Source organism: Lepeophtheirus salmonis, chromosome 3, assembly GCF_016086655.4.
Source record: "Lepeophtheirus salmonis chromosome 3, UVic_Lsal_1.4, whole genome shotgun sequence".
NCBI lineage: Eukaryota > Metazoa > Arthropoda > Copepoda > Siphonostomatoida > Caligidae > Lepeophtheirus > Lepeophtheirus salmonis.
Genome location: NC_052133.2, coordinates 49,340,816 through 49,361,910, shown reverse-complemented (window position 1 = coordinate 49,361,910; position 21,095 = coordinate 49,340,816). Strand labels below are relative to the sequence as shown.

The 21,095-nt window shown below is 31.4% G+C and overlaps 1 protein-coding gene and 1 long non-coding RNA gene across 3 annotated transcripts in view; one reads left to right on the top strand and one right to left on the bottom strand.

Annotated features, from left to right (window-relative positions):
* Positions 1-9,051: 9,051 nt before the first annotated feature.
* On the bottom strand, positions 9,052-9,482 carry LOC139904871 (uncharacterized). Its single transcript, XR_011779121.1, has 2 exons — positions 9,308-9,482; positions 9,052-9,250 (listed from the first exon to the last, which is right to left on the bottom strand). It is a non-coding gene; the product is annotated as an uncharacterized lncRNA (long non-coding RNA).
* Positions 9,483-17,607: 8,125 nt separating this feature from the next.
* LOC121115283 (protein PALS1) overlaps positions 17,608-21,095 on the top strand; it is a 30,565-nt gene continuing 27,077 nt past the window's right edge. The window contains exon 1 of one of the 2 annotated variants that reach the window (XM_040709500.2): positions 17,608-17,813. The gene's annotated coding sequence lies outside the window, so the exon portion shown is untranslated. The remainder of the gene's footprint in view (positions 17,814-21,095) is intronic. The other variant, XM_040709498.2, reaches the window with a different exon arrangement.

The window sequence follows — 21,095 nt, the reverse complement described above, 5'->3', positions numbered from 1 at the left end:
AGAGCTGAACATCGATCATAAAAGCGGTTTTAACCATTTACAGAAGACTGGATACAAAAAAGAAAAGAAAAAATATATGGATGGGTGCCACACGAGCTGACCCAAAAAAAATATCATGGACCGAATTTTATTACCCGACAGTGATATGCACCGATGGGACCGGTCCTAAGACTGGTCTGGATCGGATAAATAAGAACCGATACAACACTAATTATAGAGTCAGAGACAATTTTGGAATAGAAGAGTATCAAACAGAACTTAATCAGGTACATAGGTCCTCCAATACATTCAAACCGAATGATTGATTCATTCGCATTGTCCATTGAATCTCAATGATTGATTGATTGAATTCTTCTCTTCTTTAAACATTATTTATTTTTCTAATTTATTTATTTATGGGGTGGTTGTCATATTTTTTGTTACAACGGTTTTAATAGCTGTTCGAGACCACTGTTGAAGCCTCCTCGTAGTGAAATAAATCAATGATTAATTAATCAACACTTAATCCTTGCAATTCGAGGCAAATATTTAAACAGTTTCTCTCTTAAAATTAGTGATGCATTGTAGCCTGACCATTTCCAATTCAAAATGAGAATAGTCAAATTCAAAACGGGAACAGTCAAGTTCAAAAAGGAAAAGACGAATTAAAAATAGACATAGTCCAATTCAAATTGGAATAGTCAACTGAAAATGGAAATACTCCAATTCAAAATAGGAATAGTCAAACTCAACCTGAGAATTGTCCAATTCAAAAGAGAGTATCTAATCATAATTGAATTATACTCAATTATAAAAATTGTAAAATTTAAAGTAATAATTTATCACCATATGTCAGTGGAAAAGTCAAAGTCTTGACCGTATATTTAAGACCTAAATAGTATTCATGTATAAATTTGTTTTGTAATTTAATATGTTATTATTCATTACTACACGTTATATTTAAATATACAGAGACCTATCAGGGAACCCCGTATCATGCATATCAATCAAGATTTTATTTTTTCTTATCTCTAATTCTGATTCGTCTAAAATTCAGTACATGCGCTATTTTCATCTTTTGCGCATTTCATTGCTATCACATCTTTTGACTAAGATTCATCTAATGTGATTGAATACATGTCCAAAGGGCTTATATATTTTTCTTTAGAATAAACCAAAAATAAATTTTTAATTCAAACCATAGTTCATAGTATCTTAATCATGTTTATGCTCTAAAAGATGATTAAAGTTGTTTAAAAACAAAAATAAATAACCCTTATAATTGAAGTTTCGTGAATCCTGAGCATAATTCATATATTTATTTACTTTTTATTTCAACCATCTTGTCTTCTCTTTTCTTTTTAGTTTTTTCATGTATAACTACTAGCGATATATTTTGCACAGGTTTTGAATGTACATTTTTGTAATACATTTTGGACAAGGAGCTCTAATTATAATAGCCCATTTTAAGCTTCTATTTTGAGCTATATTATTCCCATTTTGAATTTGAGTTATCTCATTTTACGTTTGATTATTCTAGAAGTCCTAGAGAAAAGGAAAGCAGTGCCCATAAATACCTAATATAGAAACTCAGGCCTATATTTCAACAAAAGGAAAGAATGAATAAATAATTTATTATAAAAACCCATATAAATCTATCATTTTTAATAAAATACTTGTAAACACTAATGTTACTTGGCTGGCCGACATAATTTCATTTGCAAGTATAAAGTAAATGAATTAGCAAGTTTCTGTTGAATAAATATTTGTAATACAACTTGGAGCCAACGAACCATTCAGACACTGTATGTACTGACTGGATTTATGTAACCATATATCAATAATAAATTATTAAATCACAAGTCTCCCACAAAAGTGAGCTCATTTATATATTAATGGCAAGTATTATGCCTAGCCCCTCCACGAAAAAATGTCTGACGTCGGTCTTTTGAGTGACAACTCTGAATTAGGTTCCTATCTGCAATTTGGTGGAAGAATGGAATACTTTAACTCATAAAAAAAGACTTTCTGATCTTCTTACGTACAACCCCCATGTGAATCCTTAGAAATCTGTAAAATATAATGGATTTGAGTTCTTCTTTGACCTTTCAGAGTTGGATTGTCTCCCAATTTTGCAATACAGGATTCTTAATAATGATGACCACGCAATTCTCAACCTTTAGGCCTGAGTTCGTAGAAATGAAAAGAAATAAATAACTAGACTGCCCCCCCCCTATTATGTGTTCAAGGACTATTTCAAGGATAAACTTGACCCTAAAAAGTATCATCTCCTTAAGAGTTGATACTACTCCAAGTACCAACTGTTTTGGGCCTTTGTTTCTATTCCGGGAAAAAGTTGTGAGAAATATAACGTTTATGGAAGGTCAGGTCAGCCTTTCACTATGAAAGCTCTGCCTGATACAGAAGTTACTGAGTCTCTAATTTCTTACGACTTGGTTTTGGAGTCCAACATTGAAATAGACTCAACTAAAAGACTCTCCATTTTAGCTACAAACAATTCAAGCTTGAGATGCATGGTCACAGTCTGTCTTCGTATAGAAATTGGAGAAGTCTCCGAAACAGACATCCCGACATACGTTACTCCAGATCTAAAAGATGAATTAATTGTTTCATGGCATGGTCTACAAAAACCTGAATCTTTTCATCAAGTCATTCAAGTTTCTCCAAATGAATCTATCATCCGTGAGACAGTATCGACGACGGTGACTACATCTGTTTCGTGCATTAAGTGCTTCACAACCAGGAGTGTTAATATTGAAAAATTAATTTATGCCTGCAAGGATGATACATCATATCAAGTAGTGAAATCCGCTCTTATAAAAAATATGAATCCACAACAACTCCCTTATTCCCATCCAATAAGATTCTTCTCCAAACAGTGGGATATTTTCAGTATAAATGAAAGCACTTATTAGTTTATAACGGTCATCGTATTGTGATTCCCTCCTCAAGCCGGGTAGACATTCTCAAAGAGCTCCATACATCACACCAAGGCATTCGAAGAACTCGTGAAAGAGTTAAGGCTTTATATTATTGTCAAATGAAATTAAGCAGTTGATATCAAGCTGTAATTTTGGCAATAGATTGGACCTTCATTACCTCTAGAATCACTGCAACAATCTTCAACTTCAAGGCCCTTGGAATCCATGTCTTCCGACCTAATGGAAGTCAGTGGACTGCTATTCAGGCTGGTTGCTCGTAGGTAAGTTACGAAAGACTTAAACTAAGTCAGTCACTGATATCAGGTTGACGTAGTTTGAAGATTTGGGGTTTCCAAATGCATATTCAAACGGACGGTATACCTCAATTCTGGACGGGATTTGGGGACTTCTACGAAGATTTAGGCATTAAACACGAGCTTACATCCCAATACTCAACCCAATCGAACGGGGATGCAGAGGCTGTCGTCAAATCCTTGAAGATAATCCTCAAAAGATCTAAGAAAAGGGCTTCATTTCGTTCATCCCACCTGGAACGGAGAAATACACCCAGATCTGACTGACTCAGTCCAGCCTTATGGGTAATTGGCTACTCACAAAAAAAATTGGGTCCCAGCATTGCCCATTGTCTACACTCACCTGTCGCCTTCCGACTTTGAGAGGGCAGAGGAGAAGCAGAGAGAGAAAACCCACTCAACCAATAATAGACGATTCCTAAATCTCCTTAAAACGACTTAATACATTTTAGTATTACATAATTATCCGTTTGTTGATTATTATTTTATAATAATATTTTATGTATTGTCGGGTCTATTAGTAATATTAAAATATAATGGTATTTGTCGTCTTGGGGGAAGATGTGAGGTCATAAGAAGATTAATGGAAATGAAACCTATATATATATATATAATGTAGGAATGTACCTTTGTATAGAATATATTTTTATTAGTAACAATAGAATCGTCTATCAATAGAAACGTCGTAAGTTGATAACTCAACAAGGAAGATTAATACTATTTTAGCAAAAACCTAGTATGTGTTATATGTATACGATGAAAATACAAGGGAAAATGGACACTAATGAATTAGTAAATATTGCAAAACAATATATTCATGTTTTATTTAGTATTTAGCGGCATTTTGTTTGAAATGTTTTTTTTTCTTTATATGTCTGTCTACAGATGTCATTTTTTATTTAGTCGTATTATGATGTAGTTTTAAATTAAATGAATGCCACAAATACATTCCGTCAAAAAAGTTCAAGCTAAGCAATGGCTTTAAAAGTGTTATGAGGGAAAAGGCTTATTTTGAAGCAAAAAAAAAAAACACGTGTTTTATTTGTTAAGCTCAGGACTTTTCAGCCACTGTGTTATTATACATTTGGATGGAAAATTTTGACTACCATCTAAAATATTCTTATCAAATTGATCAAATCCCATGCTACGACCATATTGTATTTCAATAATAAAATCTCATTTTCAAAATGTGAATGATTAGTGTTGTCCACTTCTAACTGTGACCTTACAGAACCATTAGTATATGCATTACTTCGATTCACCACCATGGAGTCAATATATCAGAAATTATGAGAGGTTAATTTCAACCAGAAAATGCTGAAGGGGTCCGGAGTGATGACCCTGGTTAATAGGGCAAAGTGACCTATAAAGATATCTGTAAACATAAATAAATATATTTTTTTATTGAGAGGACACATATGTACGTCACATGTCTACACAAGGCAGTAGGCCTTGTAACGGATTATAATTATTATTTTATTACAATAATGACTATTAAATGATCTCAATACAAGCCGCAGAGTGAAAAAAAAAAATTGGAAGTTCTGAAATATGTTGAGGAAATCCTCAATTATGTAGGTAAGCATTTATTATGGGATCAAAGATCTTTTCACATGAAAATACGTATATTGATAGCTATTTAATAATAATTAGTATCTATTGATGACTTTTTAATTGGAAAATAAAAAACAATATATTATAAGTATTTGTGTATGATAGGTATATGGGTGATATGTTATATCTAAAGAAGGGATCTGTGTAAAGAAAAAACGGAGTTTAACCATAAGAAATTAACTTGATGTTGTTAATATCTCCCTCTAAAAGAAGAATTCTCGCCAATTTTTGGTGTAAAGACTTTAAAAATTCATAAAAAAAAATTATATATATGCAGGGGCGTCAGCAGGGGGTGAGCTGGAGGGGCTGTTGCCCTCCCCCAATTAAAGAACTTTTGTTTTTTTACTACGAGATTTAATATTTGAAATAAAAATCTTATTTTTTTGCATAAAATTTAATTTTCTGTTAATAACTAGGAATTTTTGAAATTTTTCTTCAAAAAAAATTAATTTCTTATGAATAACTGTGGAATTTTGAAATTTTTCTTCAAAAAAATTAATTTCTTATGAACAACTGTGGATTTTTGAAATTTTTTGTTCATAAACAATTCATTTTTTGAGAATAGCTATTGATTGTTGAACTTCTTTTTTTTTACAAGAGATTAAATATTTGAAATTTTTTTTAATAATTTATATTTAAATTATGAAATTTTTTTCCAAAAACTATACTTTTTCAAATTTTTCCTTCAGGAAAAATTTAATTTTTTCCCAAAAAATGTATGTTTTTTATTTTATTCCAAAAATCAAGCCCTTCCAAAATATTTTCACTTATTTCTTTATGTTGCTTTAAATGTAGATTGTAAAAGGTTCTCCTCTTTAGAGTAGTATTTCATTTTCTCCCCTCAAAGATCCTAAAACGGCAGCTAATATTAACAATACTCTTAATTCAGGTATACCATCTATCTCTCTCCTGACTTCTGCTCGTAGTCTTTTTTTCATTACAAACTACTCAACTCTAATTATACGTATTTGTGTATAATTAACAGCTGGACATATAGGTGAGTGTGAGGAGAAAGGGTAGGAGCGATACATATGGTACTATTGATTAAAGTGCATTTTAAAAAATCCGCTGCCTTTTTAAGAAGGTGTTTTTCTTCTTCTAAGACGAATGCAACGTCCAACTCGAATTATTTAAAAGCTTTGAAGAAGAATTTGGAAGCAAAATCTAATAGAAATAGTCTTATTATAGATCTGAAATCTTTAGAAGATGGTCAATTCCCTAATAGGCCTTACTGAAAAGGATTTACGCAGCACCCTATTTGAAATCTTCAAGCTTGATCAAACAAATATTCGGGGAATTCTGATTTGTCCGGGATATAAGAATATTATTATTGTAGAGCTAAAAGATACTGTCAACATTGGAGAGGTGTTTGCTCATGTCGAAGATGATTTTATTATAAGAAGAGCTGTAGGAAACTTGAAGGCATTAAACGGAAATGTGAAAGGTTTTAATGGCTAGTGAAGAGACAAGAATGGAAATCTTATTATTTTGGAAAAGAGTGTATTGGTACACTCACCGCATGAAGATATTTCCTCGACTGATATTGGAGACGCTATCAAGAAGTAGAAATCCCAGCAAAAGAGTACTGTTTCCAAGATGGAAGACTTAAGGGATTAAGGGAAATTACACTGTATATATAATTATGGAAATTGTATATATTTATTAGAGGCCCTGTTTTTTTGGAATTGGTAATCTGATATGTTTTTGTTTTTTTTCCTTAGCTGGTGTCGTTATTATTTAACTCCTAATCAGTGAATTTATTTTCCTTCAAGGTTAAATTATTTTCGAAGCCTGATTGAATATTCGTGTGTGCTCATAAAAGACGTAGAGTCACTCTGATAATTTGTTGCGTGGTTATAATTGTAAGTCCTTGTTCTACTAAATAGTCAAATATTCTTTAGTTTTTCTCTTAATAGTAAAGAAAAAATTGAGTATCTTAGAGGATTCATTGTAGCAGACTAATAATTAATTACATTTATTGACAAACTATTGGTAATTAAAGCCACACCTAGTTTTATTTACAAATGAGGGAACAACAGTTAATGTTGTACTAAGTACATAATAAGGTTTACCTAAGGAGTAGTGAATTTCTAAAAATAGAGATATTTAACAAATAAAAGAATGTGACTACTACCTTTATCGATAATTAATATATACCTTTCTCGGAAAAAAATCAAGCAAAAATGCATAATTGGTGAAATTAATATTTCGAAATGTTTGAAGAATAAGTTTTAAGATTTTCTATACCAGGGGTACTCAACCTTTTTCAACTGACGGCATAGTTGTGATTGTGAAACATTTACAAAGCGCACCTTCCCTAATAAATGAGTAAAAACCAAACATGTTTATACAACAAATAATAAACTGGGCTGTAGCTATGTGTTGCCCATTATCAGCTGTATTGACCAAAATACATATTTTGTTACCCTCAGTGAGACAATGAGGCTTCCCTCTGAGAAATAATGAGGTCAAGGCATGGTGGGATAGGTGAGAGGCTGACATGCAGAATAGGATTCAATATTGCTTTCAGTTTGTTCCTTACCATTGATTCTGTGACATTCGCAATAAATAAAAAAACCTCATATAAATACGTGAGGGTGAATAGCAACATAAATTACAGGCAGTCAGTATCCAGAAAGAAACAAGGTCTACTAGTTTGGGGTGATGCTTCATTTTGTTGTCTGCATATAGTTCCATCAGTTCATTTTCCAACACATTATAGAAACCTATGTCTTGTGAAGCGGGATCCACAGAGATAGGGTCGAAAATCCCAAAATTTCCATTTCTTGCATCTTCTGGGAAGTAGTTTGTAAAATTTTCTCAGAACTCAGTCATATGCTGGGTTATAATATGGCTTCCAAAGTTTCACTTAGGAGTGATAAACGTCAATCTTCTGTATATTTTACATAAATGATTACATGTATGATTAAAAGTTCAAGTTAAGATACAGTTGGATAGGAAGGACATAAATACTAGACAGTATAATAAATCCAAAGTTATACCCATATGTTTTTTACTAATAATTTTTAACATTAGAAACTCTTACCTGGAAGGAAGAAATGAAGTTAACTTCTATCAGAGAAAAGAATACATTATTTACTCGTTTGAAAGTTGGTAACTAAACCTTTATTTTTTATAGGCCTTTCCAAACTGCTAACGATACATTGTCAAATAGAGGTATTAAAGTTGTATATATCCGGTTTTGTCGATTAATTGAAAGTAAGGAAAGACGATTATTATAATTTTTTTTCACTTTAACTCTTCGTTTTCATGGTCACACTCACACGTAGTTACTCAATACTAACATCTTCTCTCCTCCAGAATAAAAAAAAATAATAACAGCTTAAGAAAAAAAATATATGACGTGTTGAGCCAGATAGTAATTTTACTCGTTTGTAAACTTCATCTAAAATCATTTTCATTTTTTTTATATCTAAAGTACTTCCTTTTTTTTAATATGACTTGACCTAAACGCCTGCGAGATTTAATTAATTTTTACAATAAATTTTTACACAATTCTATACTAATACATTATTTTTTGAAATATGACGTGCACGCTCGATTGATTTGTAATTTCTTATATAAAACTTTTAATGTTAAAAATAAGAGTATAAATAAGAAAATCAAAGCTAAAAATAACTGAACAACAATTAAAATAAAATATATATGGGAAGGGGTCTTTTGTTAACAGAAGAACTGGCCCAAACATTTATAGGGGGGTACACAGGGAGGGAGTTGGAGGGCATATACCCCTCAAATGAAGGATTTTTTTACATTTTTCTAGAAAATTTAGTAATTTTTTGGAAAAAAATTTCATATTTGAATTTTTTCTCGGAAATTTTTTTCAAAAAAAAAAAAATTTTATATATGAATTTTTTCTCGGAAATTTTTTTCAAAAAATTTTATATATGAAATTTTATTTTGGAAATTTGATTCCAAAAAATTTTTTAACTATGGATTTTTGAAATTTTTCTCCAAAAAATTTAATTTTTGAAATTATTTTTCAAAAAATTTAATTTTTCAAATTATTTTTCATAAAAATTTAATTTTTCAAATTTTTTTTCAAAAAATTGGAATTTAAAAAAAAAAAAAAAAAATTCCAAAAAAAATCCATAAAACAAGCTGTTGGGTAGAGCATAGCCAATAGCCGTGCTAGTTTATTAATTAGACTTGTGATTAGTCAATGTTATCAGAGAAAAGAGTTACATTGCAGTGTGTATTGTCGTTCTTTGGTTACGAGTACATACATAAATTATATTGAGAAACTTATGAATGTATTAGCAATAGGTAGATTTTGATCCATTTCATTTAATGTTCATCCTGTTAAAATTCTTATGTTCCAAATATTTTCTTTATACCTGCCACAATTATTTACCACATATAACTAATAACTACCTATAACTATAAATTAAATCTATATTTCAAGATTATAGACTCAAATGACTCAATAGTACTTACATTGGCTATAAAACATTATTATTAAAAAATAATAATGATTGTTGGAGTCGAAGTCGTGGAGTCGGAGTCAGAGTTGGAATCGGGGTCGGGCATTTTATGTACTCACTTCGCAGCCCTGGTCGCATGAGTAGTGTACTACTGTATGCAATCCTTTTCTTTAGAGCAAACTGGGATATGTAAATAGTATTTTATTTTTTTTTTTTCTTTTATATTATTTGTAAATATATCTAAATAACCGAGACGAAAGTCTTAAGTTTATAAGATAATGTTTACCCTCCATTTTTATAATAATCAAAACTATATTACTTAAGTTTCTATTACCCATATACTTTTGTGTGTGGTCCACTTTGATACTATTTTTGCATTTTTTTGTCATAGCGTTAATCAAGAATGATAATTTATAATTTATTCTTGTAGATGCAACAAGAAATCTATTCCAACAAATTTGAATGGTGTAAGTGAGAAAGAACTCGACTTTTTAGCAAATTTATCCAACAATGGTCGTTAATTCAGAAAAAAACCCGTGATTTTTAGTGTCGTTTCTCGGGATATTTTTTTTTCTTTTCTTTTGTGTGTAGGATTGTATTATATTAAGTTATAATGTTTGTTTTTTTGTCAGAAGTATAAATTAAGGTATGCATATTGGGCTTTAAAAAGAAAAAAAACTCCAGGACAACCCCCTACGCTTTCAGTGAGTCCAAAATGTTGGAGATGAGAAAGGGCTCTTTTTAAAAGTCCAAACTGGACCCGGAGGAGTTATAGAAAACAGCTCAAGCCAATCTCCTCAAATCCATGTGAGTTCACACAAGAGATCTCGGGGTTTCACAACAGACTGTCCAGAGAGCTATTAAAAAGTGGGTGGAAGGAGCCTTGTGAGGGTGGAGGGGCCCCTTTTGACACCAGCAATAAAAGAAACACATCTCCTTTTGAAGGAGTTTCGAATGAGTCTTTTGAGTTCTTTTGAATTATTTTTTGACACTTTTGCCCCCCGTACTGCACTGATGCCAACCCCCTCTGCTGCACCTTTTGGGTACATGTCGAGGGGAAGTGTCTATCATTCAAACACCCGAGGCCTTCAAAGCCACTAACAGCCAGAACTGAGACACCATGATTGAGGATTACATCCGCAGCGGGTACTAGGCCTTCTGCCACCGCCTGGAATCCATCATTGCTGCTAAAAACGGCTTCTCTAATGATAAAAAGAGCTCGGATACACATCTATTTATAGTATTACTTTTGTTGAAATTCTAATTTAAATTAATTAATTATATCTTGTTGAAGCTTAAATTCAAAGGTGTCATATTTTAATGGACCACTCGGTGTTAAGGTGTTGATAATTTTTGGGACTAAGGCCCCATCGATCAAAGCCATGCACTCCCCTGCTTATCCATGTGAGATTTGCCAGATTTGGGACTTGGACTTGAAATTTCCGTTAGAAGCAGGACTTAATCTTGAATTTCAAGTCAGACTCGCTTTTAAAATTCAAGTTGGACTTGGGACTCGGACTTGCCCTGAAATTTGAGCGAGTACAAATCCTTGTTGTTGCCCACAAAATTATCGAGTAGGTTATGTGAAATCCCGTCATAAAAGCCCAAGGTTCCAGAGGAGATGGTCAATGGGCAGTAGTCCCGTGGACAAAAGGTTCCAAAACGGGCAGATACTCCTCTGGTAGTTGAATAATTTAGTACCAAGTTCCAACGTAAGGGGTACTTGAAACACTTCTCAGAAGATGTCAAATATTTATTCTTTATCATTTTGATGCTCATATTTTCTCCTCTTTTGACTTTTTTTTCTTCTCAAATAATCACTTATGGGAATCATAGTGGATTTTTTTATTTTTCCTTTTGGTTCCTAAATTAAGTATTTCTTTTTCGTTATTATTATACTTAATTCAAAATGGCGTGTACAATAAATAAACAAAAAGAAAAATAATAAAAAGGAGAAGATTTGGATTAACGCTTTTATCCTTTTGCCTCGATCGGGGACTTTAGAAAATAATTTTATTTATATTTTTCATAGATTAGAAAAAATGTTTATTAAAGTTTTTTATAAAAATAACAAACAATGCCTTAAAAATCTTTATTGGCGAAATAAATAATTTGTATCTTACTTCAAACTTTGACTGAGATCATATAACAATGAAACTTCACAAACAAATTGCCATAACCTACACGACAACTGGAACAAACTTTGATCTCATCCAGATCCCGTATGAGTGCATCGTAACTGAGTTTTTCTACTCATACAAGAGCGTAGATGATTAATAAATACATTTCCGTTTATTTTTTGTTTTAGTCAGTTGTCGTAAGAAACACGATCACTCATCAAGTCGTGTTTTGCTAATTTGAAATTTTTAAACTTCTTTGAAAGTGAATAAACCTAAAACTAATTTTGCTAGAGTACTTTAATTTGTGCTATCTAATCTCCTATTATTCTAAAAAAATTAAATTAGTATAATTGGTTCAGATCAAGTAACTAGAACCAACTCAGGGACAGTTTGCGAAAAATATAAAAAGTTCTTTATGAAATTAAATGGTAACGATTGTTTTTACTTCATAAATTTATCTAAATGGAAATATAGACACGTAAGAGTTGAAATACGATAAAATGTGAGTAATACCAATAGTTTCAAGTGGTACCAGAGAGTTTAATACAGTTTTTAAATTCTGAAATTATTTTATTAAGCTTCTATTCCTTGAAAATGTGCAACACAGAAAAAAAAAATGGAATACTAGGCCGGAAAATGCAAACCTTTTTTCATTCAGTACTGTGTATATTTAAAAAGTATATATGCGGTGAGTCAACTAGAAATGACGCTTGAAATACATTTCCTCCAAAAGGTAAGGCATGAATTTGTCTTCTTCAACTATTTACCTCCCCTTTCTTTTAATAAATTAGCCTCGTTATTCCTACTTAAAGATTGCAAAAATTTACGGTTACAAAATAAAAAACATATGGTGTCCCTGATTTAATTTTCTTTTGCCATATTATGCTATATTGAACATAAATGAAGATAAGAAAAAAATCACAATTTCATTTTTTACTTCAATTTATGATAATTTTTGATAACTTAATTACATATATCGTCTTCGCGAGTCGATGTTAGGATTTAATAATGAAGAAAGCGTTTGAGACGCTAATCTTCAATTAAACACCTAATTTGGAAATCCTTATTTAAGGAACTCGTCCTCTTCATATCAGCTTGAATCAGCTCCTCTGAGTCCCTTCACTTCAACTTCTCCTGTAGTTTTTGACGAATACAATTATGTTATTATTTAGAGGAATATCAAATATGAGTTAGCATCTATGCCACAAACTGCTAGTTGGAGGATGAGGAGGACGGTGATTCTTTAATAAGTTGTTAACTGAAACAGTCGAGAGGATGTTTCCGCATTCATAATTTCTTTGATGGCCTCAACTTTGGATCATTCATTATATTAAATTTTTATTTTTGACGGAAGGTTTTTTTTTATTTTCACTCCTGTACGATATGAATTACACATAACTCTCAACATTAAGAACAGAATGAAGTAAAAATACGTGGAGGAAGAAATTAACTCAATTAAATTTATATTACTTATGAGTCATCGATCTTTGCTTAATCAAAGAAAAAATTAATATGGAATATAGCTTATGGTATGATTATTGAGCATTCAGATTTTCCTATGTATGCAGAGTCATTAAAGTAAGTTAATAAACCTGTGGAATAGGATAAATTATGCGGATATATTGGTTTTGTGTTCATAACTTTCATCTGAATGTGTTATACACAGTTTTTAATTTTTAAACATATCAAACATTTATTGATTTAAAATACATTAGAATCGAGATAAATGTGGTTTAACTATTTATTAATATTTTTGCAAATACATTTTTTACATGACTGTTTTAAATGTTTGTTTCTGCCAAATTTACACCATCTACATTTTCGCTCTTTTTAATATTTTGAACTTTATTTTAATGATCGGTGTTTTAATATAGGAGGTCTGGAGGTCAGAAACGGTTTTAAGGTTGAAAGAGGGCTCGAGCAAAGAAATTGATTTATGCTAGGAGGGGATATTGAGGCAGGAAACAGACTTATGGTAAGAAATGTACTTGAGATTGGAAGTAAGCTTTGAGCAGGAAGAATACTTGAGGTAGGAAATATATTAAAAGTGGAGGAAAGCTTGGAGTAAAAAAAGGCTTGATGTAAAAAAATGATTTAAGGTAGGAAATTCCTCTTATCTTAATAAAGTGTTCAGATAGCTTGGAATCTAATTAAAAAGCGGATTCAATAATTAAAATGATTTAGTCCCTTCAAAATATTTTACATAAATAATTTTCAATAATTAAAATGACAAGTAAAAATATTACCCACTCTTGTTGCATTGAACTTCAAGTCAAGGAGCAAAACTATATTGCATTATTTCATGGTTTGAAAGTGATGCAGTACAATTAGAACCTTTCGTAGCAAGTTTCCTGTAATAAGCACAGAGAAATTAAGAATATATAAATATTTTTTTTAATTTACAATATATAACTTTGCTTGTTCCGCATCATCAAATATCTATTGTATATGTAAGATGTCCCTGTTCATCTTCAACAGCAAATAAATTGATTTTATATAAAGATAGGAAATGAGTCTTTCCTCTATAAATAGATGAATATGGAATGAACTTAGCCTCCGAAAAGTCCATTGTAAACAATCAAACTTCATCCCTATTATATTTAGCATAACTGACTCGAGTACTGTAGTCTTTTCTTTCCATTTGAACATATTCCAAATGTTTTTTTAACGGAACTATCAATGTTTAATGTCGAATTGTTTAGAGGACTTTTTAGGATGGACTCCCTAAACAAGGAGGCTAAAGTTTCCAAATGATCGTAACATATTGTAAACGTCACTCCGTCTTCCCATTATTCCTAATTATGGAAATCCGGTCTTCCAATGCTTTAAAAATGTATTTTTATAACAATATCTTTCATAACCAAAATCCTGGTATGACTGAGCATATTTCTGTTATATGATATATTTACTCCAATGAATTGGAAAATGAACAACTTAGAAATCCGTATGAGAAGGTAACCTTCCAGGAATAAAAACGTCATGCTCATTTATTAGGTTTTCAAGAAATATCGTGATACCTTCCCGTCACTCATGAATCGATTTATTGTAAGGGCTGTTTGATGGACTATCAATTTAATATACAACTCCATCTTGTCGTCTTTTTCATTCATTGATGAAGAAAAATGTCTAAGAACATACATTTCGAGAGAATCTTTGGAAATTGTCGCCATTTCCAAGGACTGATCCCTACAAAATGTAACTCCTTGTGGAGAAAACCACTTGGAGCATGGACCTCTCTTTCCACATGATTCTTGAAGCCCTATTTTATAATTCCATCCCATTTCGCAAAAATTACGAACCACCTTTTTCTGTTCCTCTTAATAAATATTAAAAAATATCTGAGGCTATGAATATGACCAACTATATTCAAAAGATCTTAACGGGGCCATTAGAGTCACATTAAATAAAAGCAGGCTTTAAATTATAGCTAATATTCTTGAGTATGTCATTCCATCCCTCAAATTTGAATATAAATCCCATAAAGGAACAAATATGTCTATAAACAATTTGGCTGTTACTATTTATTAAGAAAATAAATAAAAGGAGGATTTCATTAAAACTTGATTTTTACTCAAGCGTCCTTTCTAGTTTACCCTTGATGAAAATATGCTAGAATCATTTTTTTTAATGTTCCTTTAATTTGTCAGATGGAATTCAACTTCACTTAAGTATCAGTAAATATTATAGTACTACGACTACTTCACCTGACCTAGAAATTGTCTTTCAAGTCCAAATAAATTAAGTATATTTTCTTCTCTAGGAACTACCGAGTATCGAAGCTACAGACTTTGATTTCAAGAGAATAACTTCTCTCTAGCGTATTGTCCATTGAGATATGTTACTCCATAACTTGTATGTAAAATAAAAATTACCGAATCTGGGACCCTTTATGCAAGATTATTATATTAATAACTGAAGTAAAATGATTACTCAGTAGGAGAAATGAGACTCATGGAGCTCATATTGAAAATTAATATGCTATTACCATTAAAAAAATGGGCTGAATAGCCCTCAGTTCCACACATAGATGGCGCTATATTTTTTTTAATTCACATCATTTTCATTTAGTACCAACCTTCACATGACAGATGTGAAAATTTCATGCCAATATATTCTTTAGTTTGTGAGTAATTATGGTATGTGTGACGCAACTTTTGTTATTTCCAAAACAATGGATCAAAAACATTTTTTATTTTAAATTGCTTCATGATGGGGGAAAAATACAATTCAAGCTGAGCAATTGCTTGAAAAGTGTTATGGGGACTCCGCTCCATAAAGAAAATAATAAAAATAATAATCATTTAAAAAAAAAAACAATTTTGAACGAAACAAACCCGTGTTTTCTTTATTAAGTCCAGTACATTTTATTATGCCTTTTTGTTATGCTATTAAATAAAAACAAAAAAAATCGTCAGAATGCATTTTGTTCATAATTTGTATGAAACCAAAGTTTTTTCCAATTGTAGTGCACGACCCTTTATAAGTGAGAAAGTCATGTGTAGACTGATCAAACTTGGACTATAATTGGAATTAATTCTCCTCCTTTTACACTCTGTTATTTCCCTTCAAATCCTACAGCTAGAATTTTTCTCAAATTTGTAGCTACCTCATAATTAAAATAGAAATTTTAGCATATAAAACTTTTTTTTTACTTATCTTTGGAAGTTGTTACATATGATACACTATGTACCATTGAATTATTTTTTTTAGTATTATATGTAATGACTGTAAATTAATTATCTCAAATAGTAGTTGAATAAGAGAGTATTAAATTTTTGTTGTCTTAAACCATTTTAAGATAGACTATTTTTAAATTAATAGGTTATTATTATCAAACAAGACATGTCCTACACATAAAGAAACATATCCTTTTTCATGGTCTTACTTTGTCCAATATTGATTGCTGTGCTAAGTAAATAATAAAATCCCATATTAAAAATTCTTTAAAACTCGATATTTATTAATTACAGAGTTTGATACTAACTCACAAACTAATTAAATGACATACCAAAAAATTAAATACATAAAAGAATAAAATAAATAAAGAATTTAAATAGACGATGAAGCAAAATATGATGCACGCAAGATATTAAAAAATATATTCCAACTTTGTCTCCAAACTTGAGACTCGAATTGAACTTGTGTATTTTGAAGACTCGGGACTCTCATGATCTCACATTCAAAGACTCACATATTGACTTAGACTCGAAACCTAAGACTCGCGACTTGATTTAGACTTGTTAACTTAGACTCACAATTCGATTTGTATTCGAAAGCTATTCCCTACTGAACCATGGATTTCTAAAGACCTGGATTAATGATGGAGATTGTTAATTCCCACATGAGGGGAATATACAAGAAGTGATTGGTTAAAAAAAAAAAATGAAAAAAGAGTAAATGCCATTTTTATCTCCATTCCTTCAAGAGTGGAAATAAAGAGAAAATATCTCAGTCGAATACTTTAGTAATCCATGATTCTAGAATTCAATGACTGAACTAAAGAAAAGAATTTACGACAATGAACACTATATTGTAATTATGGACTTGAAAATGGATTTGAAAAGAGTACTCTGTACTTGAACTTGTGAGCCATGACTCTGGGGTGTATAAACATACCCCATAATCCTACTTTATAACATCCTGTGGTAATTGTTTACATAATTCGTGAAAAAGATAGGTATTCGCACGGAATATGCATATTTATGTACTATTATTATGACTATTCAAGGCAATCCCATTCATCCAATGCAAAGAATAAGAAATTGGATACGTCTTCTTGGATTATAATAAGCCTTTTATATTAAATAATATATGTATAACTATTAAAAAAAGAGAAAAAGAACTGTCATATCATAATTATTTATTGTGTGGATAGGTATTGTGTCTCTTTTGTCCAAGTTTTTATACAAATTTTGACTAAAGATTTTCTTATTGTTATATATATATAGATATTTCATTTCGTATGCTGTTTGCTGCTGCTCTGTGAGCAGCTTTTAAGTAGTGAATATAGTAAGCACGCTTATAGAATATAGTACATATAAAAGAAAGAAAGCACTCTAGCACCGTAATACATAACTAATATCTATTCCTCTTTTCCTCCCTTTTTCTTTTTTCTCCCCTTTTCTCCTTCTCCTTTTCTCGTCTGTACGTGTTTGTTGCAAGAGAGCAGCCACCGGGGAAAAAGAGAGTGATTAAAACAGAAGGGGAGAAGACGAAGAGAGAAAGTGTGCAAGTCTCTCAAAAAGAAGAAAAAAATAATATTAAAACTTGTGAAAAAGGGCATCAAAGCAAGAGTATCAAAGTGTGGTTCAAATAAGTCATACAACCTACTACATTATAGTTAAGTGTTCTTCCATCAAAATAAAAGAAGAAGAGCCAACAATACTGCAAATGGATTGGGTAAGAAGAGGCTCATCCTTTGACGAGTTTTTATTTGATATTCACTTATTCTGTCTTTGTAACTCTAAAAGACTATGAGATAGAAACAGAAAAAAGGAAGGTGATTCAGAGAAGTGTGGGGTCAATCATGCTTTAATAATTAATTAGTGTATTAGCGTATAAATGACCCCTCATTGCAAATTCATGGGCAATATCTCTCTCTTCTCTGTTGATTCTTCCTTCCACACAATGGATTGTTAATATATGTATGTATATAATATATTACAACGATTATAAAAAGGACTACAAAATTGGTTTTTTATATACTTTGGCTCTATTTTCTTTCATTCCTTTATGGGGAAAAGTCTTGTCAAAAGAAATATTCGTACATATATATATAAAATTATGATAAACATTATTAAAAGCACGCATCTAATGTATGTGAGACGTCAATACAATAGAAGTCCTATTCAAAACGACTTTTCTCAAAATTAAGTGTGGATTACATTTATATTCAATTTCTATCAATAAATTATTCTTATTGAGCCTTTCAAGCAGCTTTCAAATTCCACTTAAAGTAGCCCAAATTGATCGTCGCATTAAAAGAATGAGAAATTGACAGATTATGTTAAAAGTGGCCAATATAAGTCTTTTAAGTCAAATAAAGGTTCTAAACTATATTTAAAATTCATGGGTATTCTTATTCTACACATTTGAATACAATGCCTCTATAAATGACTCAAGTAAGTCTATGACATATTGGGCTGTATTTATATACAAAGTAAAAAAATATCTTGATTTTTGTTGAAGATTGATTTTATGTTGACACACTATATATATATATTTTTCAGCATCATTATGGATATTATAAAGAATATTAATTCAAAAGCCTTATTTTCCCGAAAGTTTATTTTCTTTTACATATTTAATCAATTAATTGCTATGAATAAAACAAAATATTTCATATGTGATATTCTTTTGAGATTTCTTTGAGAATATTTATGCAAATCAGGGCTTGCAAAATTTCATCATCAAGTCACTACGGATTTTGGTATGCCGAAATGTAATGAACTATTTTGTTTTAATGCAAGTGATGACACATTTAACATGATGTACATTTTTGGAACTTTTATTAGCACAGAATAAGAACAAGAAAATGAATTATTATTTTTGGAAATTGGACACTGTAGGTTGTTTTATTTGAGAGAACAGTCCCATCAACTTCAGACATTTCCTTTTGTGTCACTCACAGTCCTACTCTTTTTTGCTCAATGTTTTTCCGATTTTGTGTACAATACGTGGTCTTGCAAAAGTTTTGAGACAATTTATATAACTTAATAACAGAGGGTATATTTCAACACTTTGAAATTTTATCTTCTACAGAGATCCCAGAGTCTCCTATTTTTGTTCACGTTAATTCAAATGCTATAGTTATTATCAAGAAGCATAAAGGTGAAAGATTGCAATCTTGCTTGCCTCCGAAATGCCCCAAAATATGTTATTGTATTGAGGCCAAATATTTTCCTATCGACGCCATGGAGATATCCACGGGGTCTGTAATTGTCTTTCAACAGGATAGAACCCCCACCTGCACGGCCATTAATGCCCAGGTATGCTCGGGATATAATTGTGAATTCTGGGACAAGAACTCTAAGCCTCTGGAATGAACAGATCGGAATCCCCTGAATTATAGTATTGGGGAGGGGGCAAGTTGTGTACCTGGTCTGCATAATCTAACCCCCAAATATTGATGTCTTAATTTTTTGTTAATGAACAGTTTGGTTGACTTGTCAGAGCCCTATAAAAACTAAAAAAAAATCAGTATCCACCAGATAGTCCAGATGTTCTACGTTGTCGTAATGAACAAATAAGCATACAAAATACTAATAAATACAAAATGACGCCACTCTCCTCGGGTATGTAAAAAAACTAATTTTAAGTAAACAATACTCATGCCCATTATTTCATTGTGAAAATGAGTTTTGCTACTTTTAGCTCAATTTGTGGCGTCTCCAAGGAATTAATTAGAATAATTTGTGGATAGAAACTGACGATATATCGCCAATTTTTACTACTGGAAATTTTTTTGAAAAAAAATCTCAAAAATTAAATTTTCTGAAAAAACCATTACACCTATGATGTTTGTAATTCCCATTCTATTGTGGGTGTGGAATAGTAAAGTTTTATAACTGAAGATGTTCGCAACTAGTTGAAACTACCACTATAAAGAATTTGGAGCTATCGAGCCTTGTTTTGAATTATTTCTTGGGATATTTCTAGCTTTTGAGTAGAAATTTCTTCGCAGACTTTTTGAAAAAAGACAGAAACATCTTAAATAAAGGCTTGCGTAAATAAATTATCCACTGTGCGATAATCCATTAAAGAGAAAAATTATAATCCAGACTCAATCTAAATAAAAAATCATTGTGGGGTGTGGCTGTTGTTTATTACAAAATCTGAGTGCCAGCCACAGCTTCACATGCGCAGCTAGGAAGTTGTTTGCAATTTTGGCGGCAAGCCAAACTGACGCTTGGCGTATGTTTAAAAATGAATGAATGAAAGTGAAGTAGATATTCTAAAATCGTGGAAAAGGCAAAGTGCCCTTGTTGCGATCCGTGCCAGAAGATACAAGGTTGAAATTGCAAACTTGTTAAGCCTGGGCAGGTCTTTTATGTGGATGGATTAAGTTGCATCTGGGAGACCATTCGTCTTACAACAAAACTCTGCTCCATTCCATACTTCAAATAGAACATTGACCAGGTTATCAGTATTTTTACTTTGTTAGACACATTGTTTGGCCTCCAAGCTAACCTGACCTCAACCCCATGGACTGCATTTTGTGGGCACAGTTGAGCAACACACCAACAAATCATCCTGCATTACAAAATCTGAGATGATGTTCAGGATCCGGCAGGAGTTCCAGAATCTGACAAAGAAGATAGTCATCAAGACCTGCTTCCGTTTCCCAAGTCAAGGCCGTTATTGACGCCAAATGCGATTATATAAAAATATATAATGTTTTTTATTCAACTTTCATTTGACATTGGTCTTATTAAAATTGGAAATAGTTTAGGAGGAAACCAATTGAAAAGAAAAAGTGTTGGTTGTTAAATAGAGGGCACGCTATGTATAGCTTGCCTTTGTGTTGACAAGCTACATATATCAGAAGAGAGTATAAGCTTTAGTGATAATTTGGGAATTGATTTTACAGATGGGAGAGACTCTTCAGAAGATTAATGAAATAAATTGCATAAGGAATTAGTAAATATGCTTTCATTCATAATTTAGAAAGCCTCATGGAGT